General features: G+C 36.9%; 1 pseudogene; it reads right to left on the bottom strand.

Annotated features, from left to right (window-relative positions):
• Positions 1–9,719: 9,719 nt before the first annotated feature.
• Positions 9,720–15,551, bottom strand: LOC143410655 (microphthalmia-associated transcription factor-like; annotated as a pseudogene).
• Between the last annotated feature and the right edge of the window lie 6,889 nt (positions 15,552–22,440).

Raw genomic sequence — 22,440 nt, 5'->3', positions numbered from 1 at the left:
GTCTGGCTAAGGGGTAGTGTGAGAAGAAGTAAAGACTTCAGATTGGGTAGAGCTGGATATAAATCCCTCTTAACTGGGTGACCTTGACCAGGGTGCAGAACTAGGTACAACCTTGGGTTTGCATCTGGTAAAGTAAAGTTGGTGAGGAGGATAAGCCAGGGGTAAAATTAAGCTTTTGAGCAGTACCTAAACTTTGAGAGCCAGGAAGGCATTTGACATGATTTCCATGCAGAAATATATTCTGAGATTAAAGGCAACCCACTTAGAGGTGCACCTTTGGAAGGCAACTGACCTGTGAGCAGGTGGTTGAATTTACTTCATTTTTTAGATGAAATAATAATATATGGAAGATCATAAGCCAATGTTGGTCAGGCTTATGAAATTATAGGCTGTTTTCAAATTTGTTTAAAGTTACATTGAGTTAAGTCTACTTTGTTCAAGCCTCCTGGGATATCCCCCACCTCTTGTTACACCCCCACATAGAACACTATCTACAATCCCTTACTCTTTTTAGAGTGTCACCAAATATGTCAATACATGTATGTACACATGCAGAGATATACATTAGGTAATACTTTGTTCCTTTTAGCCTGCTTTGGAACCTCCTGAAAATAAAATCTCTTATTCTTATGTACATTCTTTTGCAGCTTTCCCTCCTTAATTTGTACCCCTTAAGCTGAGCATCAGGAAGAAGGTAACACCAGAGAAACTCAAAGATCCAAAAGACACCAACCACTGAACCTTCAAGAGGAGGAGGAAGCTTAGCTGCCAATAAGCAAGTCAGTGGATATTGAACATTATCTTCCACTATATATATATAGTACATATGGTGCTCCAAGCTGCCGTCCCATCCTTTGAAAGAGAGCTACCTTTCCTGGCAGCAATATAAATTCAGGATCCAAAACAATAGAGGCAGGAGGTCAAGAAACTATTAGGCCACAGCCCTCCACATCTACTAGAATGTATCCTCACTTCCCTAGTTCTAAACTTTTCAATGGAATCTCCCACATGTGAGCTCCTGAGCATTACCTAGTACCAGAACCCCCAGCACAGCTATCCTTACCCTCCCCTCTGAGATTATCTCTTTTATTTTTTGTGAGGCTAATTCTTATGGCATTGTAAGTCTTTTTAGTGGCATTCTTTTATGTTGACCTAAAAGTGCTTAATCCATCACCAGGCTGTGCCACCACCCAGAGCAATAGTAACAAAGACAGCATGGTACTGGTACCAAAACAGGCGGGTGGACCAATGGTACAGAATAGAGGACACAGAGACCAATCCACAAAGTTACAACTATCTTATATTTGATAAAGGGGCTAAAAGCATGCAATGGAGGAAGGATAGCATCTTCAACAAATGGTGTTGGAAAAACTGGAAATCCATATGCAACAAAATGAAACTGAACCCCCTCCTCTCACCATGCACAAAAGTTAACTCAAAATGGATCAAAGACCTTGATATCAAATCAGAGACTCGGTGTCTGATAGAAGAAAAAGTTGGCTACGATCTACATATAGTGGGGTCGGGCTCCAAATTCCTTAATAGGACACCCATAGCACAAGAGTTAATAGCAAGAATCAACAAATGGGACTTACTTAAACTAAAAAGTTTTTTCAAAGCAAGAGAAACAATAAGAGAAGTAAATAGGGAGCCTACATCATGGGAACAAATATTTACTCCTCACATGTCAGATAGAGCCCTAATATCCAGAATATACAAAGAACTCAAAAAATTAGACAATAAGATAACAAATAACCCAATCAACAAATGGGCCAAGGACCTGAACAGAAACTTCTCAGAGGAGGACATACAATCAATGAACAAGTACATAAAAAAATGCTCATCATCTCTAGCAGTCAGAGAAATGCAAATCAAAACCACCCTAAGATACCATCTCACTCCAGTAAGATTGGCAGCCATTAGGAAGTCAAACAACAACAAGTGCTGGCGAGGATGTGGGGAAAAGGGTTCTCTTGTGCATTGCTGGTGCGGCTGCAAATTGGTGCGGCCAATTTGGAAAGCAGTATGGAGATTCCTGGGAAAGCTGGGAATGGAACCACCATTTGACCCAGCTATTGCCCTTCTCAGACTATTCCCTGAAGGTCTTAAAAGAGCGTATTACAGGGATACTGCCACATCGATGTTCATAGCAGCACAATTTACAATAGCTAGATTGTGGAACCAACCCAGATGCCCTTCAATGGATGAATGGATTAAAAAAATGTGGCATCTATACACCATGGAGTATTACGCAGCACTAAAAAATGACAAAATCTTGGAATTTGCAGGGAAATGGATGGCACTAGAGCAGATTATGCTTAGTGAAGCTAGCAAATCCCTAAAAAATAAATACCAAATGTCTTCTTTGATATAATGAGAGCAACTTAGAATAAAGCAGGGAGGAAGAGCAGGAAGAAATGATTAACATTAAACAGAGACATGAGGTGGGAGGGAAAGGGAGAGAAAAGGGGAATTGCATGGAAACGGAGGGAGACCCTCATTGTTATACTAAATTACATATAAGAGGTTGTAAGTGGAATGGGAAAACAAACAAGGTGAGAAATGAATTACAGTAGAAGGGGTAGAGAGAGAAGATGGGAGGGGAGGGGAGGGGGGATAGTAGAGGATAGGAAAGGCAGCAGAATACAACAGTTACTAGTATGGTATTATGTTAAAATGTGGATGTGTAACCCATGTGATTCTGCAATCTCTACTTGGGGTAAAAAAGGGAGTTCATAACTCACTTGAAGCTAATGTATGCTAATGTATGAAATATGATATGTCAAGAGCTTTGTAGGGTTTTGAACAACCAATAAAAAAAAACTCTCTCTCTCTCTCTCTCTCTCTCTCTCTCTCTCTCTCTCTCTCTCTCTGTGTGTGTGTGTGTGTGTGTGTCTCTCTCTCTTTAAAAAAAGCAACTCTTAGAATATATAAAAGAGAGATACCTGTATTCTATCATATCATAATAGAATAAAATTAGAAATCCATAATAATATAAGAAATTAAAGCTACTCTAACACCTGGAGACTAAATAATATGCAACTGAATTAACAATGGGTTGCAAAAGACATCAGGGAGCAGATTACAAAAATTTTCAGATGAATGAGAACACAGATACAACATATCAAAATCTATGGGACATTATGAAAGCAGTTCTAAGAGGAAAGTTCATTGCAAGGCATTTATTCCTTCAAAGAAGAAAAAGTCAACAAATAAATGACTTAACATTACATCTCAAAGGCCTACAATAAAACAAATAAATACCAAAAGCAGTAGAAGACAGAAAATAATAAAAATTAAAGCTGAAATAAAGAAAAAAAATTTAAAAAAATTAAAACAAAAGTTAGTTTCTTAAAAAAATAAATAAAATTAAAAGGAACTGTCAGGGTAGTTTTTAGTTTAAGACCTACAGATATTCCTTACCTACACAGGTAGAATTCTTCTTTGCTAGTATGATTATCCAGCCCTGATAAACAGAATTAAAGTTCTCTATTAGACACAGAGGTCATACGAGTAAAAGGACTTTGCAAGATCAGATGACATTAAATTATTAAACTGTGTCTTATGGGGAAGGACATCAGTAACACTAAAAGTTAAATGTTATGTTTACATTCCTGATAATTGGGGATGTTAGAGCTTGATTAGGAAACTTCTATTATACAGTGAAATGTTCCAGATGCTGTAACATTTATTCAGTACTCATGTTTTTTTCCTCTCATAGAAGCACCCATCCTCAGATGACTTTACAGCCTGTTCTTCCCCAACCAACCTACCTGACTTCTAAAAGGGAATTCACATTCCCCAAATCGTCCCCTACATCATTGAGCCCCCTCATGTTCAATGCCCCCTCTCAGCTTTGAAGCAGCCAGAATGAGCCATCGCCCCTTCTTCTTTCAGCAATAAGGAGTTCCTAAAATTAGAGGGGGGAATGAAGCTAGAAATTAGTAGACAGTGTAGTTAGGTAAATTGAATCAGGTTGGATCTAGGAGACCAATATTGAGTGAGTCTGGGAAGTTGAAGACTGTCCCCTGAGGGTTACTGTTTACTCTATCAATATGTAGGGCCTGCCCAAATAGACCCCCAATTATGGAACCATGATTGGTTCCCAAGTTTTCAGACAAAAGGGGGAATGAGAAACTGAGGTGACTTCATTTTTGAGAAACCGGCCTCTACCTCAGAGCAAAGCCTGTCCAAGGAAGGGAGCATGGCCCTTGTCCTTGGAAAAACCCACAGAGCACTCCTAGGCACATACCCACCCTGCTGAGTTGTTTGCAAATAACAGGAGAGATCTGTGGTGCCAGGTGTTCCTGACTCAGTCAGGCTAGGTGAGGACCCATAGCAACCCCCTAGCAACTAACAATCACCATGAGACAGGGAAAATACCTCGGATGCCAGATGACTCTCCCAGTAGTTTATGTTGGTTGATAACATGTTGGGAAACCATGTAGTTCAGCACGTATTCCCTTCATGGCTTAAACCAATCAGTTCAAACAAATCCCCCTCTTGTACTAACCAATAACCATTACCCAACTTCTTCCAAGGAGTGAATGTGCTAATTATGTTTTAGAGTTGTTTTATGATTTTACTGTGGTGTGTGATGATTTGATAAGAGATGCTATGATGTATGTAAAGTCCCTGCCTTCCCCAAAGAGTGTATAAAACTGCTGTAAACTCTGGGCTTGGGGCCTCTTAAGAGTCACCAGCGGCTGTGTGTGCAGAGGATCGAGCTAGCTCACAATAAACGCATCTTTGCTGCTTAAAATAAATAAATAAATAGATAAATAAATAAATAAATAAATAAAATAAAATAAAATAAAATGTACAGCCCCTTAGCAATGCTAATGATGAGTAGGAGAAAAAGACTCAGATTTTTATATCCATGATGAAAAATGAAAATTGATAACAGACACTACAGAAATTCAGAAGATAAATAGAAATTATTTTGAAAACTGTACTGTAATAAATTAGAAAATATTGACGGCATCAGCAAATTTCTACAGTCAAAACAATTTGCCCAAATTGAATGAAGATGAAATACACAATTTAAACATATCAATTTCAAGCAATGAAATAAATGATGCCATCAAAAGTCTACCAACCAAGAAAAAGCCCAGAACCAGATGGATGGATACACAGCCAAGTTCTATAAGACCTTTAAGGAAGAACTAATATCCATAATCTTCAGTTTATTTCAGAAAATAGAAAAAGAGGGAGCACTTTCAAACTCATTTTATGAGGTCAATATCACCCTGATTCCAAAACCAGGCAAAGACACATCAAAAAGACATGTCAGACCAATATCTCTAATGAACATACTTCAAAAATTCTCAATTAAATTTGGGCAAGGCAAATACAAAAACATATAAGGAAGACCATGCGCCACAATCAAGTGGGATTCATCCCAGGGATGTATGTTTGATTCAACATACGGAAATCAATAAATGTAATTCATTACATCAATAGACTTAAAGATAAGAATTATAGTATAATCTCAATAGATGTAGAAAGAACATTTGCCAAAATACAGCACCTCTTCATGTTCAAAACACTAAAAAAACTAGAAATAACAGGAACATATCTCAATGTCATAAAGACTATCTATGCTAAGCCCCAGGCCAACATCATTCTAAATGAAAAAATATTGAAGGTATTCACTCTAAAAACTGGAACATGACAGGGTGTTCTTTTTCACCACTTCTCTTTAACATAATTCTTGAAACACTGGCCAGGGCAATTAGAAAGATGAAAGAAATTAAAGGGATACTCATCAGAAAAGAAGAACTCAAATTGGCACTATTTGCTGAGGGTATAATTCTGTGTCTAGGAGACCCTAAAATTCCACCAGAAAACTTATAGTACTAGTAAATGAATTCAGCAAAGTACCAGGATATAAAATCAACACATATAAATCAAATGCCTTTCAGTATATCAGTGACAAATCCTCAGAAAGAGAAACGCAGAAAACTACCACATTTACAATGCCTCAAAAAAATAAAATATTTGAAAATCAACATAATGAAAGAGGTGAAAGATCTATATAATAAAAATTACAGAACCCTTAAAAAAGAAAGAAAATGAGAAGATCTGCCTTGATCTTGGATAGACAGAATTAATATTATCAAAATAACTATACTACCAAAAATACTATGCAGATTCAATACAATCTCAATCAAAATTCCAATGACATTCCTCATAGGAATAGAAAAAGCAGTCATGAAATTCATCTGGAAAAGTAAGAGATCCAGAATAGTTAAAGCAATCCTTAGCAGGAAGAGTGAAGCAGGTGGCATTACTATACCAGACCTTAATCTATACCACAGAGGAACAGTAACAAAAAATAGAACGTTATTGGCACCAAAACAGACTGGTAGACAAAATGGTACCGAATTGAGGACAAGGAAACTAACCCACAAAATTACAATTTTCTTTATTAGACAAAGGCACCAAAAACATTCTTTGGAGAAAAGATAAATGCTTCAACAAATGGTACTGGAAAAACTGGAAATGTATAAGGAACAAAATAAAATTAAATCCCTATCTCTGACCATGCACAAAACTCAATTCAAAGTGGATCAAGGACCTAGGAATAAAACCAGAGACCCTGAGTCTAATAGAAGAATAAGTAGGCCCTAATCTCCATTAAGATTAGGCCCCAAATTCCTTAATAAGACTCTTGTGGTGCATGAATTAAAATGAAGAATCAATAAATGGGATGAAATCAAACTAAAATGTTGCTTCTCAGCAAAAGAAACAATCTATGAGGTGAATAGAGAGTCTCCAACTTGGGAGAAATTCTTTACCCCTCACACATCAGTACAGCACTAATCTTTAGGGCATATAAAGAACTCAAAAAGCTAAGTATGAAACAAAACAAACAAAACAGAACAAATAACCTAATCAATAAAAGGCCCAGGGACCTGAATGAACTGTTCTCAAAGATGACATAAGTTAAACAACAATTACATGAAAAAATGTTCATCATCACTAGCATTTAGAGAAATACAAATCAAAACCACTCTAAGATTTCATCTCACTCCAGTGAGAATGGCAGTTATCAAGAATACAAACAACAATAAATGTTGGTGAGAATGTTGGGAAAAAAGGTACACTCATACACTGCTGGTGGGACTGCAAATTGCTGCAGCCAATCTGGAAAGCATTATAGATATTCCTTGGAAATCTTGGAATGGAACCACCATTTGACCCAGCTATCCTATTCCTGAGCCTATAGCCAAAGGACTTAAAAACAGCATAGTACAGGTATATAACCATGTCAATGGTTATAGCAACACAATTCACAATAGGTAAATTGTAGAACCAACCCAGATGACCTTCAGTAGATGAATGGATAGGGAAGCTTTGGTATATATACACAATGGAATATTACTCAGCATTAAAAGAGAAAAAAAACATGGCATTTGCTGGTAAATGAATGGAGTTAGAGAAGATAAGGTTAAATAAAATTAGCCAATCTCCAAATAACAAATGCTGAATGTTTTCTCTGATATAAGGAGGCTGATTCATAGTGGGGTGGGAGGGGGAGCATGGGAGCAACAGACAATATCTAGATAGGATAGAGGTGGGAGGAGAAGAGAAGGGACATAGGGTTAGAAATGATGGTGAAACGTGATGGACATTATTATCCAAAATACATGTATGAAGACATAAGTTGGTGTGAATATGCTTTGTATACAAAGACATAAAAAATTGTGTTCTATATGTGTAATAAAAATTTTAATGTATTTCACTGTCATATATAAATAAAAAATAATTTAAAAAAGAAAACTTAATTAGAAAATATATAAAAATACAAGAAAGAAGAAAGAACTTAGAAGATGAAAAGATCTACCTTACTCTTGATAGGAAGGATTAAAATGGTCAAAATGACCATACTACAAAAAAGCACTATACAGGTTCAATGCAATCCCAATGAAAATTACAATGACGTTCCCCACAGAAATAAAAAAAGCATTCATGAAATTTATATAAAAAAATAAGAAATCCAGAATAGCCAAAGTAATCCTTAGCAACAAGAATGAAGCTGGTGGCATTACTATTCCAGACCTTAAACTATACTACAGAGAAATAGTATGAAAAACAGTATGGCACTGGCACTAAAATAGACCTGTAGAACAATGGTACAGAACAGAGGACACAGAGACTAACCCAAATAATTACAGTAATCTTATATTAGACAAAGTCACCAAAAACATACATTGGAGAAAAGATAGCCTCTTCAACAAATGGTACTGGGAAAACTGGAAATCCATATGCAACAAAATTAAATTAAACTCCTATCTCTCACCATGCACAAAACTCAACTCAAAGTGGATCAAGGACCTAGGAATTAAACCAGAGACCCTGAGTCTAATAGAAGAAAAAGTAGGCCCTAATCGCCATCATGTGGAATTAGGCCACAACTTTCTTAATAAAACTCCCATAGTGCAAGAATTAAAACCAAGAATCAATAAATGAGATGGATTCAATATAAAAGGCTTCTTATCAGCAAAAGAATAATCAGTGGGGTGAATAGAAGCCTACAGAATAGGATCAAATCTTTACCACAAGCACATCAGATAGAGCACTAATCTTTAGGATATATAAAGCACTCAAAAACCTTAACACCAGAAAACCAAATAACCCAATCAATAAATGGACCAACAAACTGAAAAACTTCTCAGAGAGTATATACAATCAATTAATAAATATATGAAAAAATGTTCAACATATCTAGCAATTAGAGAAATGCAAATCAAAACTACTCTAAGATACCATCTCACTCCAGTCAGAATGGCAGCTATTAAAAATACAAACATCAATAAGTTTGGCGAAGATGTGGGGAAAAGGCTCACTCTTACAATGCTGATGTGACTGAAAATTTGTGCAGTATGGAGATTCCTTGGAAAACTTGGAATACAACCACAATTTGACCCAGCTATCCCACTCCTAGATCTATACCCAAAGAACTTAAAAACAGCATACTACAGGGACACAGCCAAATCAATGTTTACAGCAGCACAATTCACAATACCTAAACAGTGGAACCAACCTAGATGCCCTTCAGTAGATAAATAGATTTTTTTAATGTGGCATATATACACAATGGAATGTTACTCAGCATTAAAAGATAACAAAATCATGGATTTGCAGGTAATAAATAATTTTTAAAAATACGCTGGAAACTTTGGAGTGGAAGGCAAAAAACACTAATAAATTTATTGTTTACTTCTGAAAAACTAATCTGTGTATATTAAAAATAATGCTCTAGAAAATTAATGAGCAGAATCAATAAAAGTGTAGTGTGTATATATTTACTAAGTCTCTCATTTTTTTTTTTTCATATCTACTCTTGTGGGGAAAACTTAGTCGGGAAGAGGCAAGATTAGTGTTAGGATGCCACAGAATGTATATCCCTAGCATCTAATGTGGCTTTCCACTATCAATCAAGCAACTCTGGGCTATGTATCCTGGTACAACTCACAGCCAGGTACACTTTCTGCCAGACAACACTATTTGTGTTAGAATTTGTTACATAGAATGCAAAAGGACAAAGTTATTTCAATTCATTGGATATTACTACTAAATCATACATGGCACACTTATGTAAACTTAATTAAATAAATGACCTTTGGTATTTCAGGATTAAATTCCTTTCTATAGCAGTTTCCTCTCCCTAGAATTCTTCCTCAGCCTTCTTCTCCTAGAGAAATCCCTAAACATTAAGACTTGTATCTGCATTCCCTGCTTGGATGCCTTTGAACACTAGTACTCTGTTCTGCTGTCTCACTGGCCTGCTTGAGTGTTCCTATCCTTCCTATCCCTGCCTGCTCCCTGAACCCTTAACACCATTTGGTGGAGAGCCAGCTTGTCCCTGCCATGGTCATAATCTAGTCAGTGCCTGGTATTCAGGACCTGCTAAAAGAAATTGCTTAAAATTATAATTTTAATAATATTTCAAATACTCAGAGGAAATATATCCAGAAAAATAATTTTATTATTATCCCACCAGTAATGCAAAAAAACTTAAAATTTGAATATTTAATGATTGGTTTATTTATTCTATGAGAACATTTAAATATTTGCTTTAAAAATTATACTTTAGAAGAGAATTGCTTTCATTTTCTCACAATTATGTAGAAAATTCGCAAATGGAAAAAATAGTATTTAAGTTTTATTGTCCACAATACCTTCAGTTTAAACTTGAATGTTGTCTTCTATTCCTTCTTTGAAGTCCAACCAATGACACCCTTGGCCTTGATATGCTTTGAAGAGAACTCTTACTTTAGGGGTCTCAGTGGTGGTATTGCTGCATCTATATTAAATAGCAAATATGTCTGATGGATTTTTCAGCCATCTAAGTGGTAATGTTGCTCCTAATCAAAAGCTGTCATGGATCGTATTTCTTCATGAGATGTAACTTTATGTTGCAGGCTTACATTAGTCTATTTGCTTTTTAGGGCAACTGGTTATTGGGTTGCTGCAAGTACAGCAAGTACCCAGAGAATATTTATGGCCATGTATTGTAAACTTCGATCGTTGGACAACAATTCTTCTTGCATGTCAGCCTTTTCTGGTAGCTTCAGTTTCCCACTCCAGAAAGTACATTCTTTAAAAGTTATTTAATGAGGACCTGCTAATGATAAACACTATCACGTGTGTTGGATAAAGTGCCATTGTCTTAAAATGTAGCCTCCCTGGGAACAAAATGCTGAGTTATTATTTATTACCTTTAGTTCCTTAATAATACTTAAAGCAAAAACTGTAAATTATAGGGACATGTCTATTTTACTGCTACTGTCTTTGCAGGTTGATGTGCTTATTCCTTTGTGGTCAGTTTTTATTTGCCCCTCAGTTTTGAAAATCTTTTATTCTACATGTGTCCATTTGTGCATTTCTCTCTCTCTCTCTCTCTCTCTCTCTCTCTCTCTCTCTCTCTCTCTCCCTCTCTCTCTCTCTCTCTCTCTCTCTCTCTCTCTCTCTCTCTCTCTCTCTCTTTCTCTCCTTTTATTCTTCCTTCTTGGAACTCATAATTTTCTTTAAACCTAAGAAATATTTTTTCTTCCTGAATTTGGGTCAGTTCTTAGCCTTTAACCCTTTTACTACTTCCTAATTTCAGACTTTTCTTTTTAAATATCCAAATAAAATGAATACATCCCCCACAACTTATTTTTTGCCACTTAATCTCTTTCATATTTCTCTCTTCTCTCTGTGGGTTGTGTTCCAGGTAAACACTCAAGGACTGTCTTCCTATTACTGATTCTTTTTCAGCTCTGTCTTACCTGGCATTAACATACCCATTGTGTGGAATACTCAACTTCAATTATACTTCTTTGTACTTTAGCATAACATTTGTTTATAATCTAGTCTTTCTAGTATACTTTGTAGTATTTTTTTCCTTTTCATCTCATAGTCCATTTTTCTTTTGTACATGCTAAATAATTATTTTACTTTTTTGTGTGCTATTACCTGAAGGTCTTGGTTTCCACTGGCTTTTTCACACAATGACATATTTCTTTGTGTTTATATTTCGCTGTTTTTTTGTTGTTGTTTGTTTATTTGTTTTTCTGGAATCCTGAAACACATGGATTGAAGAAGCAAACCTTCATACAGAATGGAATAAAGTTGTTAATGCCAGAACCTAGCATAGTTTTAGTCATGTGTGACTACATTATTACTGTACCATGAAGATCATGTAAATTAGAATATCTACCCAGAGAGAAAGGAAGCCTATTATCTAAAAGATCTAAAGAGGGGTAGGGCAGACAGTTGTGTTTGTTATAGTGAGTAACTTTTCTCTACTCTGTCCCTACTTTGTGGAGAGCCCCAGCTTCATGTGTAAGTCATGGATACTATTCTCTGTGTTGTTAAAGCCCAAGGATGTGCAGCTTGTCTCCTTCACAGTTGTTAATCACTAATGCTGATGTTGTCAAGAGACAGCATTAGTAATAGCTCCTAATCACAGATCTTGTTTACAGCTTCCTTTGTATTTTCTCTCCCTCCCACTTCCCTTTATTTTTTGAAAGTTCTCTGTGAAGTTTAATTAATGTTTATTTTTCTCCAATATTTCTAGGAATTTTTTTGCATGATGGTTTTATACAGGACATACTCTTTTAATTGACTCTATAACTTATTTTTAGTTGATAAGGAGTCCTCATTTTGGAAATATTTATCAAATTTTACACAAAACACTAAAAGAAACAATACATAAAGGAAAAAGACCTTTCTCCCATTCTCTTGGACCCTATCAGTCTTCATCTGCAGAGGCAACTGTTTTCAAATCCTTACTTGTATCTTTTACTATTTTCCTCTGTGAGTCAAATTAATGTGGTTACATTGCCATGTTTTGATTAAATAATTGTAAAAATTGCTATTATTTCCTTTCCATTACAGATACTGCTTTGGACCTTACTATTACCCCTCCCTCAGTTGTTTGCCTCAGTTTTTTCTTTACTTTCTACTATTCAGGTTAAACTATATTTTTAGTTAAATTAATAGACAGTATATTATTCTGTCCAGGTAAATAGTACCCCATGCTAATTTCAGTACCCTATTCTGAATGTTGTTTTTTTTTCTGTCTCCTCCAGTAGCTAATTGTTGCTTGTGTTTTCCCCTCATGGTTTCACATTACCTAACTAAACATAGTATCCAATCTGCACTATCTAGTTGAGATTAGCAACAATTAGCAACTGATAGAGTAGTTCTGTGTCATTTTATCACACGTGGAATGTCTTGTCACCATGGCTATAGTCAAGATACAGTATTCCATCATCACAAAGCTCTTTCTCCCTGTGCGACCTCTTCAGAATTCCACTCACTCCTGTCACCTTCCCACCATTCCTAACCCCTCATAAGCACTAATTGATTTTCTATCAATATAAATTTGTCATTGTGTGTTGCAAAAATGGGATCATACATAATGTGGTCTTATGTGATTAGCTTTTCAAACTAAGGATAGTGTTTTTAGATCAATCCAGGTTGGCATATGCTGGTGGGATCACTCTGCTTTACTGGTTTCCCAGCATCCACATACTTGAAAATAGCTGGTATTGCCACTTTTTCAGAGTTTTGTTCTAATAGACAGAAAGTTTTACCTTATCACTGTCTTGAGTTGCATTCTATGCTTGGTATTGCCACTATTTTAGAGCTTTGATTGTTCCAACTGGTGGTTGGTGATTTCTCATCATGGTCTTTGTTTATGTTGCCCTCCTGACTCATCAAGGTGAATATCTTTCCCTTGTGTTTGTCTGTCATCTATAAATCCTCTTCCATGAAATGTCTCTTCTGTTTTTTTGGTAATATTTAATAGGTTTTTTTTTTATTTTAATGTTGAATTTGGTGTATAAATTTTTTCAGTGATAAATTTGAGAATTCTTTATAGATTCTACATATAAGCCTCCGGGGACATGGAGGACAGGAGTGGGTCAGTCACCCAGGCAGGAGAGAGTGTATCATCCTTCAGGATGTCTTCCAGCTTGGACGCCGGGACGCTGTAGACCTGGGCACCCTCAGCTGCTGGCCCCAGGCTGCTGCTGAAGGCCAAGGTGCTGTCCGTGAGGTCCAGGCTGGTACATGCCAGGTCTGCCTGGTGCTGCAGGAGGTCCTGGCTGCAGTCTTCAGTACCAGCTCTTGCTTGATGATACAGTTCACCAGATCTGGGGAGCAGAGACCTGTGGATGAAATGAGGGAGAGTCTGTGAGCCTAGGCCTGTGTCTGGAGTTCCTGGATTCTGAGTTGCAGGTGCCAGTTGGCATGCTCCAGCTTCTTCTGCCAGCTCTCCATCTCCTTATCATGCCGCTCTCACTGAACCTTCTGGAGGTAGTCCATGGATACTTTCAAGATGGTCTCCTTGTTCCAGTGCATGTCTGGATCATTTGACTTGGGAATCAAAGTACCTAGTTTTTTATTTTTTATTTTATTTTTTGAAGGCATGATTTAAAAGAGTATCATGTTTAAAAGGTTAATTATTTTCCTCATCTAAGTACATTTGCATTCAAAATTTTGATCCACATGGAAAACATGTGTATAAACTGAATAAATAAACTTTATCCTAAAGATTAGCCAGTTGTCCCAATTCTATTTGCACTATAATCAATCTTTTCTCTACTTAAAGACTATCTTTATGCATTGGGGCTCAGACAGAAAAGGAGCAACCTAAAAATGCATTTAAATAGAGGGGATTCAGAATCACGGACTAAGACAAGGGCAAAGGCAGAAAGAACATCTGGGGCTGGTTTGGGGACAGGGAACCAGGAGTGGGCTCCCCACTGGGGGTTGCATGGCTTAGGCCTGGCAGACACTGGAATTACTGAAGGGGTCACCTGGTCAGCATCAGAGACCACCTGCTCATAGGCAAGCATCAGGTCAGGTTGGCGCTGGAACTCATAGGGATGCCAGGATGATCCAGAGCTGACGGAGTTACACGGCCACTGGCAGAGGTGCCACCTCGCCAGAAGCAGGAAGAGGACCAGTTCCTTTCCCAGCCCTCCAGCTCTTCAGAGGGCAAAGGAGTCAGAGAATGTGGTCTGGGGGCCCCTGAGTTGGTTCAAAGTACCTAGTTCTTTCATGCGGTCGTTTATGTTAAATTTTCTTCATTCAATCAGGTTGTGATTGTCTTTCTTCTGCCTCTCTTTGGCCAGGGCTCTTGCTTCAGTCTGTGAGCTCCCGCTTGATGTTGGGGAGATTTGCAGGACAGGAGTTGCTGATCCTGAGGCTGGGGATGAGGGCTGGTGGAGGGTTGTGGTGGCAGGCCTTGGCTGCCATAAAGGTCGATCAAGTTTCCAGAGACAGGTAACGTGTTTGCCACCTGCAAGGTGGGGTCCATCAATCCCAGGATTTCCTCATTATAACTTGATTCCAGGCTAATGATGTCTTCGATGACATCATACATATGCAGCATGAAGCCTGTGGGTGTGCATTCATGCTGGGGCACTCGCTCTCCACCAGTTTTGCTCTTCAAACTTATATAACCCCTCTTTATCACACTTAGAGTTAAGCGTGAGCAGGGCCATGGGGCTGTTGGGCTCGCTGTTCCCCAGCACCGGTGGCATAACACGGTCACCTGGCTGGTTTGGACATGACAAGCTCAGGATTTGGTTAGCATGTTTGTTTGCTAAAGTGGTAGAAATGTACTGTTTTACCTGCTACCACTCCGCTTGCTGTATGTGGTACTTGGTGGTGTTTTCAAGGTGGGTCTGCGCCTTAAGGACTTCCATGGGTACCTGGGTAGCAGAGGGAAGGGTTGTGGGTGCGTTGATATTGATGGCTGGTGTCTGGCTCATGGGCACTCTCTGCTGCAGGAACTGGGGCATCTGCAGCTTTTGCTGCTGCTATCTGTGCTCCTGCTCCTGCATCTGTTCACACAAATGCTGCTGGTGTAGCAAGATGCGTGATATCATACTGGACGAGCTTATGCAAGGCTTGGAGGTCCCAGGATGCTCTGCAGAATGGCTGCTCTTCAGGGACTGACTTTTGAGTTATTAGTAGATTTGGGGCTCTTCATGGAACTCCTCCCTGACTTTGAAATCCATCAGGATCCCTAATTTCCACTGCATGGCTCCAGCTTGGCTCCAGCTTGTCTCCAGCTTTGAGGCCCCTCGCTGCTCCAAGCCAGGGCAGAATAGGGCGCCCAGGGAGGTGGTGGCTGGTCCCGCTGCACCCTGCGCAGCTCTGCACAGCCTGCATGGTGGAGTCCGCCCCTATGAGTTTTTTATTATGAATGGATGTTGAATTTTGTCAAATAATTCATGAATCAACTGATGTGGCCAGGTAGCTTTACTTCTTCAGATTTTTAGTAGACAGATCATATTATTTTTCATATATTGAAACTTTATATACCCAGGCTAAACTGCATTTAACCATTCTCTCTCTCTCTCTCTCTCTCTCTCTCTCTCTCTCTCTCTCTATATATATATATATATATATATATATATATATATATATATATATATATATATATATATATATTTGTCTAATGAGAACAACTTAAAAGAAGAATAGTTTACTTTAGGTTCATGATTTAGAGGTTCTGTTCACAGTTGGTCAACTACATTGCTCTGGGCCTGAGGTGAGGCCTAGCATCATGGCAAAAGTGTAAGGCAGAAGAAAACTGCTCTCCTCATGGCAGCCAGGAAACAGAGAGGGGACAGGTTAAAAAGCTTCAGAGAAGTTGCACCCTTCCAGGGCACACTTCCAATGAACCATCTCCTGGAGCAAATTCCCACCTACCTACCTACAGTTACCACTCAGTTGTTGATTCAAAATAGGATGAAGTGATTTAGTGGCAGCTCTCATGATCTAATCATTCCACCTCAATATCCCTGCATCAACCTAGGAGTTTAGGGGATGCACCTCATATCCCAACAACTGAGTTCTACCCAGTTTCCCAGAAGCTCCTGTCCATTTCACAAGAAAAACATGCATTTAGTCCATTTACAAGAATCCCTATAATCTTAACAGCTCTAGAATTACCCAAAATTTTAATTACATTATGTCATCTGAGACTCAGAAACAGACTTGAACTCCTGTAATGATCAAAAGCAAGCTACAAACATCTATTATATAGTGGCACAGGGTAAACACTCCCTTTCCAATAAGAAAGAACAGGAGAATAGAAAGAAGAAATAGGATCAAAACAAGACCTAAATCCAGTTGGGAAATGTTTTTTTGTTTTCTGTTTTGTTTGTTTGTTTATTTGTTTTTTTCCCCCTAGCTCCATCTCTGGCAACTAGGGCTCATTGGTGAGATGTTCTCTCAGAAGGGCCTAGCCATTTGCCATGCTCATGGCCTGTCTCTTGGCCTGGTTTTCTCTACAGCCAAAAGTCTTCTTCTTCAGACATTTTTGGCATCTCTTAATTCCCAGGATCTCCATTTTAACTTTGAATTCACCTTCACAGCTTTGCGCATTGCCCTACCAAGAATTGTAGGGATTCTGTCCCTGGTGCCCGTTGCGTGACCTTGCTGGCCTTTCTCTGAAATCTTAGTGGAAGATTCCATGGGGCCTCTAACTCCAACATCATGCCTTCCTGCAGTACCAGCACCATCATGTGGATGACACCAAACTTTGCTACCAGCTCAAAACCTAGCGGGGTCTTCTGGGACACAGGCTACAGCAGCTTCTGAGTACCTGGGTGGCTGAGCATGGCGAAACATATCCTGGAAAACAACTTTCTATACATCCCTGTGTAGGATTTGATACTTCTACACACTGGTGCTTGCAGTGGGCATGGTCTGGAAAATTCCTGAGATGCCCTTAAGCCATCTTTCCTATTGTCTGTGGGCATTAGCACTTGTGACACAAGTAATCCAAATGGATTAAAGGGACTCATGGAGTGTCACAAAAGAAATTTGCAGGGACTATGTTTCTGTTTGGTACAAGTGAGCATTATTTGGGAGGAAAAGGGAAATTGGTTTATAGCCTAGAATTGTAGTCTTTGCTGCTTGAAGACTGAGTGATACTTGGCAAGCAGAAACAAAATAAATAGATATATTAACAGTAGGCTTTCTTTATAAATTTCATGTGTCCATGTGAATATTCTCATTTACTAAGTGTATATGGGTGCACTCAGAAGTTGTTTGAGGATTAAAAAAAAAAGACCATTTGGGAATACATTTTCCTCTATTATGAAAAGAATATATTACAAGGCTGAAAGCACACTAGACAGAATTCAAATCCTAGGTTTTAATTAAAATTCCACAAATATATGACTTTAATAAAGTAATTATGCTACTTCTTTGTTTCCACATCCATTTTCTCCATCATGTAGGCTATTATGATAGACTTCACTCCTCCTTTCTGGCTTATTTATCCTTTCTTTCATTTTCTTTCTGTATTGTCCTAGCTAAAACTCCAAGTGTGCTGTTGAATGTAAGTGGTAGGAGCAAGCATTCCTTTATTGCTGAAATAAAATTCTAAATAGTTTACCATTTTAAATGTGAAGTTTGCTGTAGATTTTATTTCTTTGTTTTGGAAACTCTCTACTAGCTTAATAGTGCATATATATATATATATGTGTATATATATATATATATATATATATATATATATATATATATATATATACATATATATATATATATGCCTTTATTCTATTTATTTATTTTTATGTGTTGCTGAGGATCAAACCCAGGGCCTCACACATGCTAGGTGAGCACTCTACCACTGAGCCACAACCCCCTAATAGCATTTACTTCTGCTCCCAGTTTTTGAGAGGTTTTGTCTTTAAAGAAAATTGAATTTCAAAATATTCTTTGTTTGATACCTTTCATGTTATCATACAATTTTTATTCTTTATTTTGTTAACAGTGTGAATTTTATTGTTTGATTTCCAAATATTAAAACAAAATCAAACTATTAGGGTAAAATTAGCTGAGATATGGTTGTTATTCCTTTTCACATATTGCAAGATTTGATTTGCTAAGGTTTTGTTTGTAACTTGTGCATCAAAGTAATATTGATTACAATTTTCCTTCTTTTTTTTTTGGTCTTAGTCACTCTTGCATTTTATCAAAGGTAAAATTCCTAAAAGTTTAGAAAAGGGCAGAAGGTTATTTCTTGTTTATTCTCTAGGAAAATTTGAGTAGGATTGAAAATATTTCTTCTTCAAATATTTCTAAATGTCAACTAGATTGTTCTTTGCCAGGATAGTTCTTATTATGAAGACTATTTCTATAGGACATTAAAAACTATTCTTATTTTCTATTTCTTATTCATCAACATTCATAAGTTGTGTTTTTTATTTATTTCTCATAGCATCAGAAGTATCATTCTTCATAGTGTGATCCCTTGATATTATGACAGTATAGTGTATCTTCTATGGAAATATGCTTTATATTGGTAAATTGTGTTTACATATATTAAAAAATATTTCAATACATATTTGAATATGCATTCTGATAATTAATTTTGGTTGTTAACTTGACCAGATTAAGGAACATTTAGAGAGAAGATAAAGAATACTTTGGGGTATATCTGTAAAAGTGTTTCTGAGTGGGCAAGTTCTATCTTAAATGTGGGTGTCATTGTCTGATAGGTTTGGGATCCTGATGGAATGAAAAAAAGAAAATGCAGAAAAGGAGGATGCTATCTCTCTTTCACACCAGACCCTTTTTTTCAACTGTTATCAGCCATGAATATCAGACTCCAGGTTCTTCAGCCTTTGAACAGACTTATGGTGGTGGCAATCCAGGAGGCTGGACTGGGGTTACATCATTGGCTTCTTTTTCATTCTGAGGCTTCCAGCTTCTTGGACTAAGCAGCTCTGATTTTCCTGGCTCTCCAGGCCTGAAGATGGCCATACATGGACGTATCTGCCTTTGTTTATGTGAAGCAATCTAATAAATCACCTGTTATATTATGTATATTCTGTTGGTTCCATTCCTCTCAAGAACTATTACAAATATGCATTATGAAGTTCATGTATAGTTGATGTATTCTGAAGTCCATATGTAGTTCAGTCTGTATGTGAACTTGACCAACATACATAATATCCTGCACAAATGTGGATTATATCTGCTTGTTTCATCAGTTACTGTGAGAAATTTATAAAAATCACCAATAATCAGTGATCATTTATTTTTGCATTTGTCAAATTTTGTTTTAGATAATTTGAAACTATGTGTGCTGTCAGTATAAATAAAACTAGGAGTTATTACATCTTATTTCTACACCCTGTTGGCAGCCAGGAAACAGAGAGATAGGGGATAGGGTAGGAATTAGAACCTTAGTCATTATGAAATAGTACTCTATTTCTTATAGCAATTTTTGCTGAAACATTACAAAGTATCTGATATTATTAGGTCTAAATTATCTTTCATTTTGTTATAGTAAATGTATCTTTATTGTATTACATAAGGTTGGATATTTTTCCAATAAAATGTAACTTTTCAGAGGAGTTATTTAAATTGTTCAATTTTTGTAAATCATAATAATTTAAATGTGTCTATGTTTATGAACAGATTCAGACAAAAATGATATAATTGTAGATATAAAAAAGATTATAAATATTATCTACATTGAAAACTTAGTAGCAAAGTTATAATTAGCAGTTAGTGAAGAAAAAATACAAAAAGAGAAAAATATTTTCATCTCAAAAATTATAACAAAAATTGTGTTCCCTAATATTTCCTTCCTCCCTGGAAAAAGAGGTACAGAACTTCAACTAGCAGGTTTTGTACATTGACTTTTCAAAGCTATTAGTTCATTCTCCAAGTTCTGAGTTTTCCTTTGGCATTTTTTCCCTTTGGCATAATGAACTTTCTTCTACATTTCCTTTAGTATAATTCTCTAGAAGGAACTGTCCTGTTTTACTTTATATTCAATATTTTTCTTTTTCCTTCTAATTCTAAGAAGAAATCTTTCACTGGGTTGTTAGAGTTTTTTTCATTTTCCACTTTAAAGACAATGTGCCAGTATTTTATTTCTTTTCTTTAATATTTATTTTTTAGGTGTAGATGGGCACAACACAATGCCTTTATTTTTATGTGGTGCCGACAATCAAACCCAGGTCCTGCCTGTGCTAGGCTAGTGCTCTACTGCTGAGCCACAATCTCAGCCCTGTGCCAGTATTTTCTTGAAGTGGTTTGTCTCCTGCATACAATGTGTAATTTTTTTTAATTTTTTGGCTATTTTCAAGGTTTTTTCCCCTCTATGATTTTCAGTATTTTCAGAGTGTTGTGCCTAGCTTGTGTGCCTGTATCTGTCCATCTTTCTCTCTCTTCCCCTCACCCCTCCCCCCCCTCCACTTTGTGTCTCTGTGTGTGTGTGTGTGTCTGTGTGTGTGTGTGTGTGTGTTTGTGTGTGTGTGGTGTTTTACTCATAGGGGTTCACTCAGAATTATAAATATGTAGATTTTTTACCTCTAATGTAAGTAAGGATGTTTTTGCCCATTACTTTTGGAAACTTTTTGCTGTCAATTTTCCTCTTCCATTCCTTTGGAGACTGCATTTACCCACATGCCAGACCTTTTGATCCTGTCTGACAAGTCTATGAATATCAGTTTATTTTCTCAAAATGTTTTCAGTCTGTCATTTTGTCATTGGATAATGATTATCAATCCATCCCCATGGAGAAATTTCAGCCTACATTTGTTTACATAAGTAATGTTTAATTAGAGCTTATCCACAGACTTATTTACATATTTCTATGACTGCTTTCTCCCTTCAAAAGCAGAGTTCAGTTGTCTTAACTACAGAAACTTACAGTCTATAATGCCTCAAATATTCACTTTATGATCCCTTTTAGAAAAGTCTGATGATCCTTATCTCTCTTCAGGCTGTTGACATTTTTTCTTTACATCATTTCTTTTCTCTATTAAGCTTTTCCAGTGAATTTTTCAGATTTTGTAATTCTTTAGTTTCAATATATACATTTGTCCTTTAAAAATATTTTAGATATTTTTTTTAATGTAAACCTGGTTTTTCACTCATTGCAAGCAAAATGTCCTTTACATTTGCATAGGAACAGTTTCAAGTCTTGACTGATAATTGCAACATTTAGTGCACCTCAGAGTTGTCATCTGCTGAATTTTCCCTTGAGAATGAGTAAGAATTTTGCTAATTTTTCTTATGTCAAGTAATTTTATATAATATCATGAACATTGTGAGTTTTATGTTCTGGATATTGTCATATTCTTCGATGATGCCTGTTTCACCATTTGCCTTACTTAGACTCAAACTGCAAACTCTGAGCTGCCTTTGATAGATGCAGTTTGACTCTTGCCTCAGTTCCTTAAGGTGTAGTTGTGATTTCTTTGTGCAGGGAGTGGGAGGGGTGATTATCCTATACTGTATGGTCAACCACATACTTGGGGAAAGTGTGAACAGCGAACACAGTCACTCCTTCAGTTAATGCTCCCAGGGGATTTGTTCCTACTTGGTGGCTATGGTCACCCTAGGATCTGTTCTTTACTCTCCTAGCCCCCAAAGAGAACTGTCTATTGGAACATTAGCTCCCCCACACTGTACAGGAACTAAAACCCATTCTCAGGTCATAACCCCCAAATGCAGAGCCCACCACCTACTGGTTCGTACTTGCAAAATGTTATTTCCCTTCAAAAGTCATTCCCCTTTTAAAACTCTCTGGTACTGTTTTGTTTTTTTTATTTTATACAGAACCTAATGTGTTATTATTAAACTGTTAAGAGCTTATTACCATTCCATAATCCCAGACTCTACATACTTAATGCAAATTTTGACATCACAGAGTAGAAGCCTCTTATTCTATTTATTTGTCCTATTTAATTATTTTTATTAGCTTCTTTTAGATTGATCTCTGATAATGATTTTATTTTCCCTCAATTGACCAGCTCACTAAAATATCTTTTTATACTCATTTAAATTAGTTCAGAGATGCAAAATGCATCCATGGTTAGTAGTGTTTAAATATAAATTAGTGGTTTTATTTTTCCCTTTCTAGTAATACAAGAACTTTCAAACAATTCCTTT

Source organism: Callospermophilus lateralis, chromosome 11 (genome assembly GCF_048772815.1).
Source record: "Callospermophilus lateralis isolate mCalLat2 chromosome 11, mCalLat2.hap1, whole genome shotgun sequence".
Taxonomy (NCBI): Eukaryota; Metazoa; Chordata; class Mammalia; order Rodentia; family Sciuridae; genus Callospermophilus; species Callospermophilus lateralis.
Note: the sequence above shows the minus strand (reverse complement) of the source record. Positions and strands in the feature narration are given on the sequence as shown.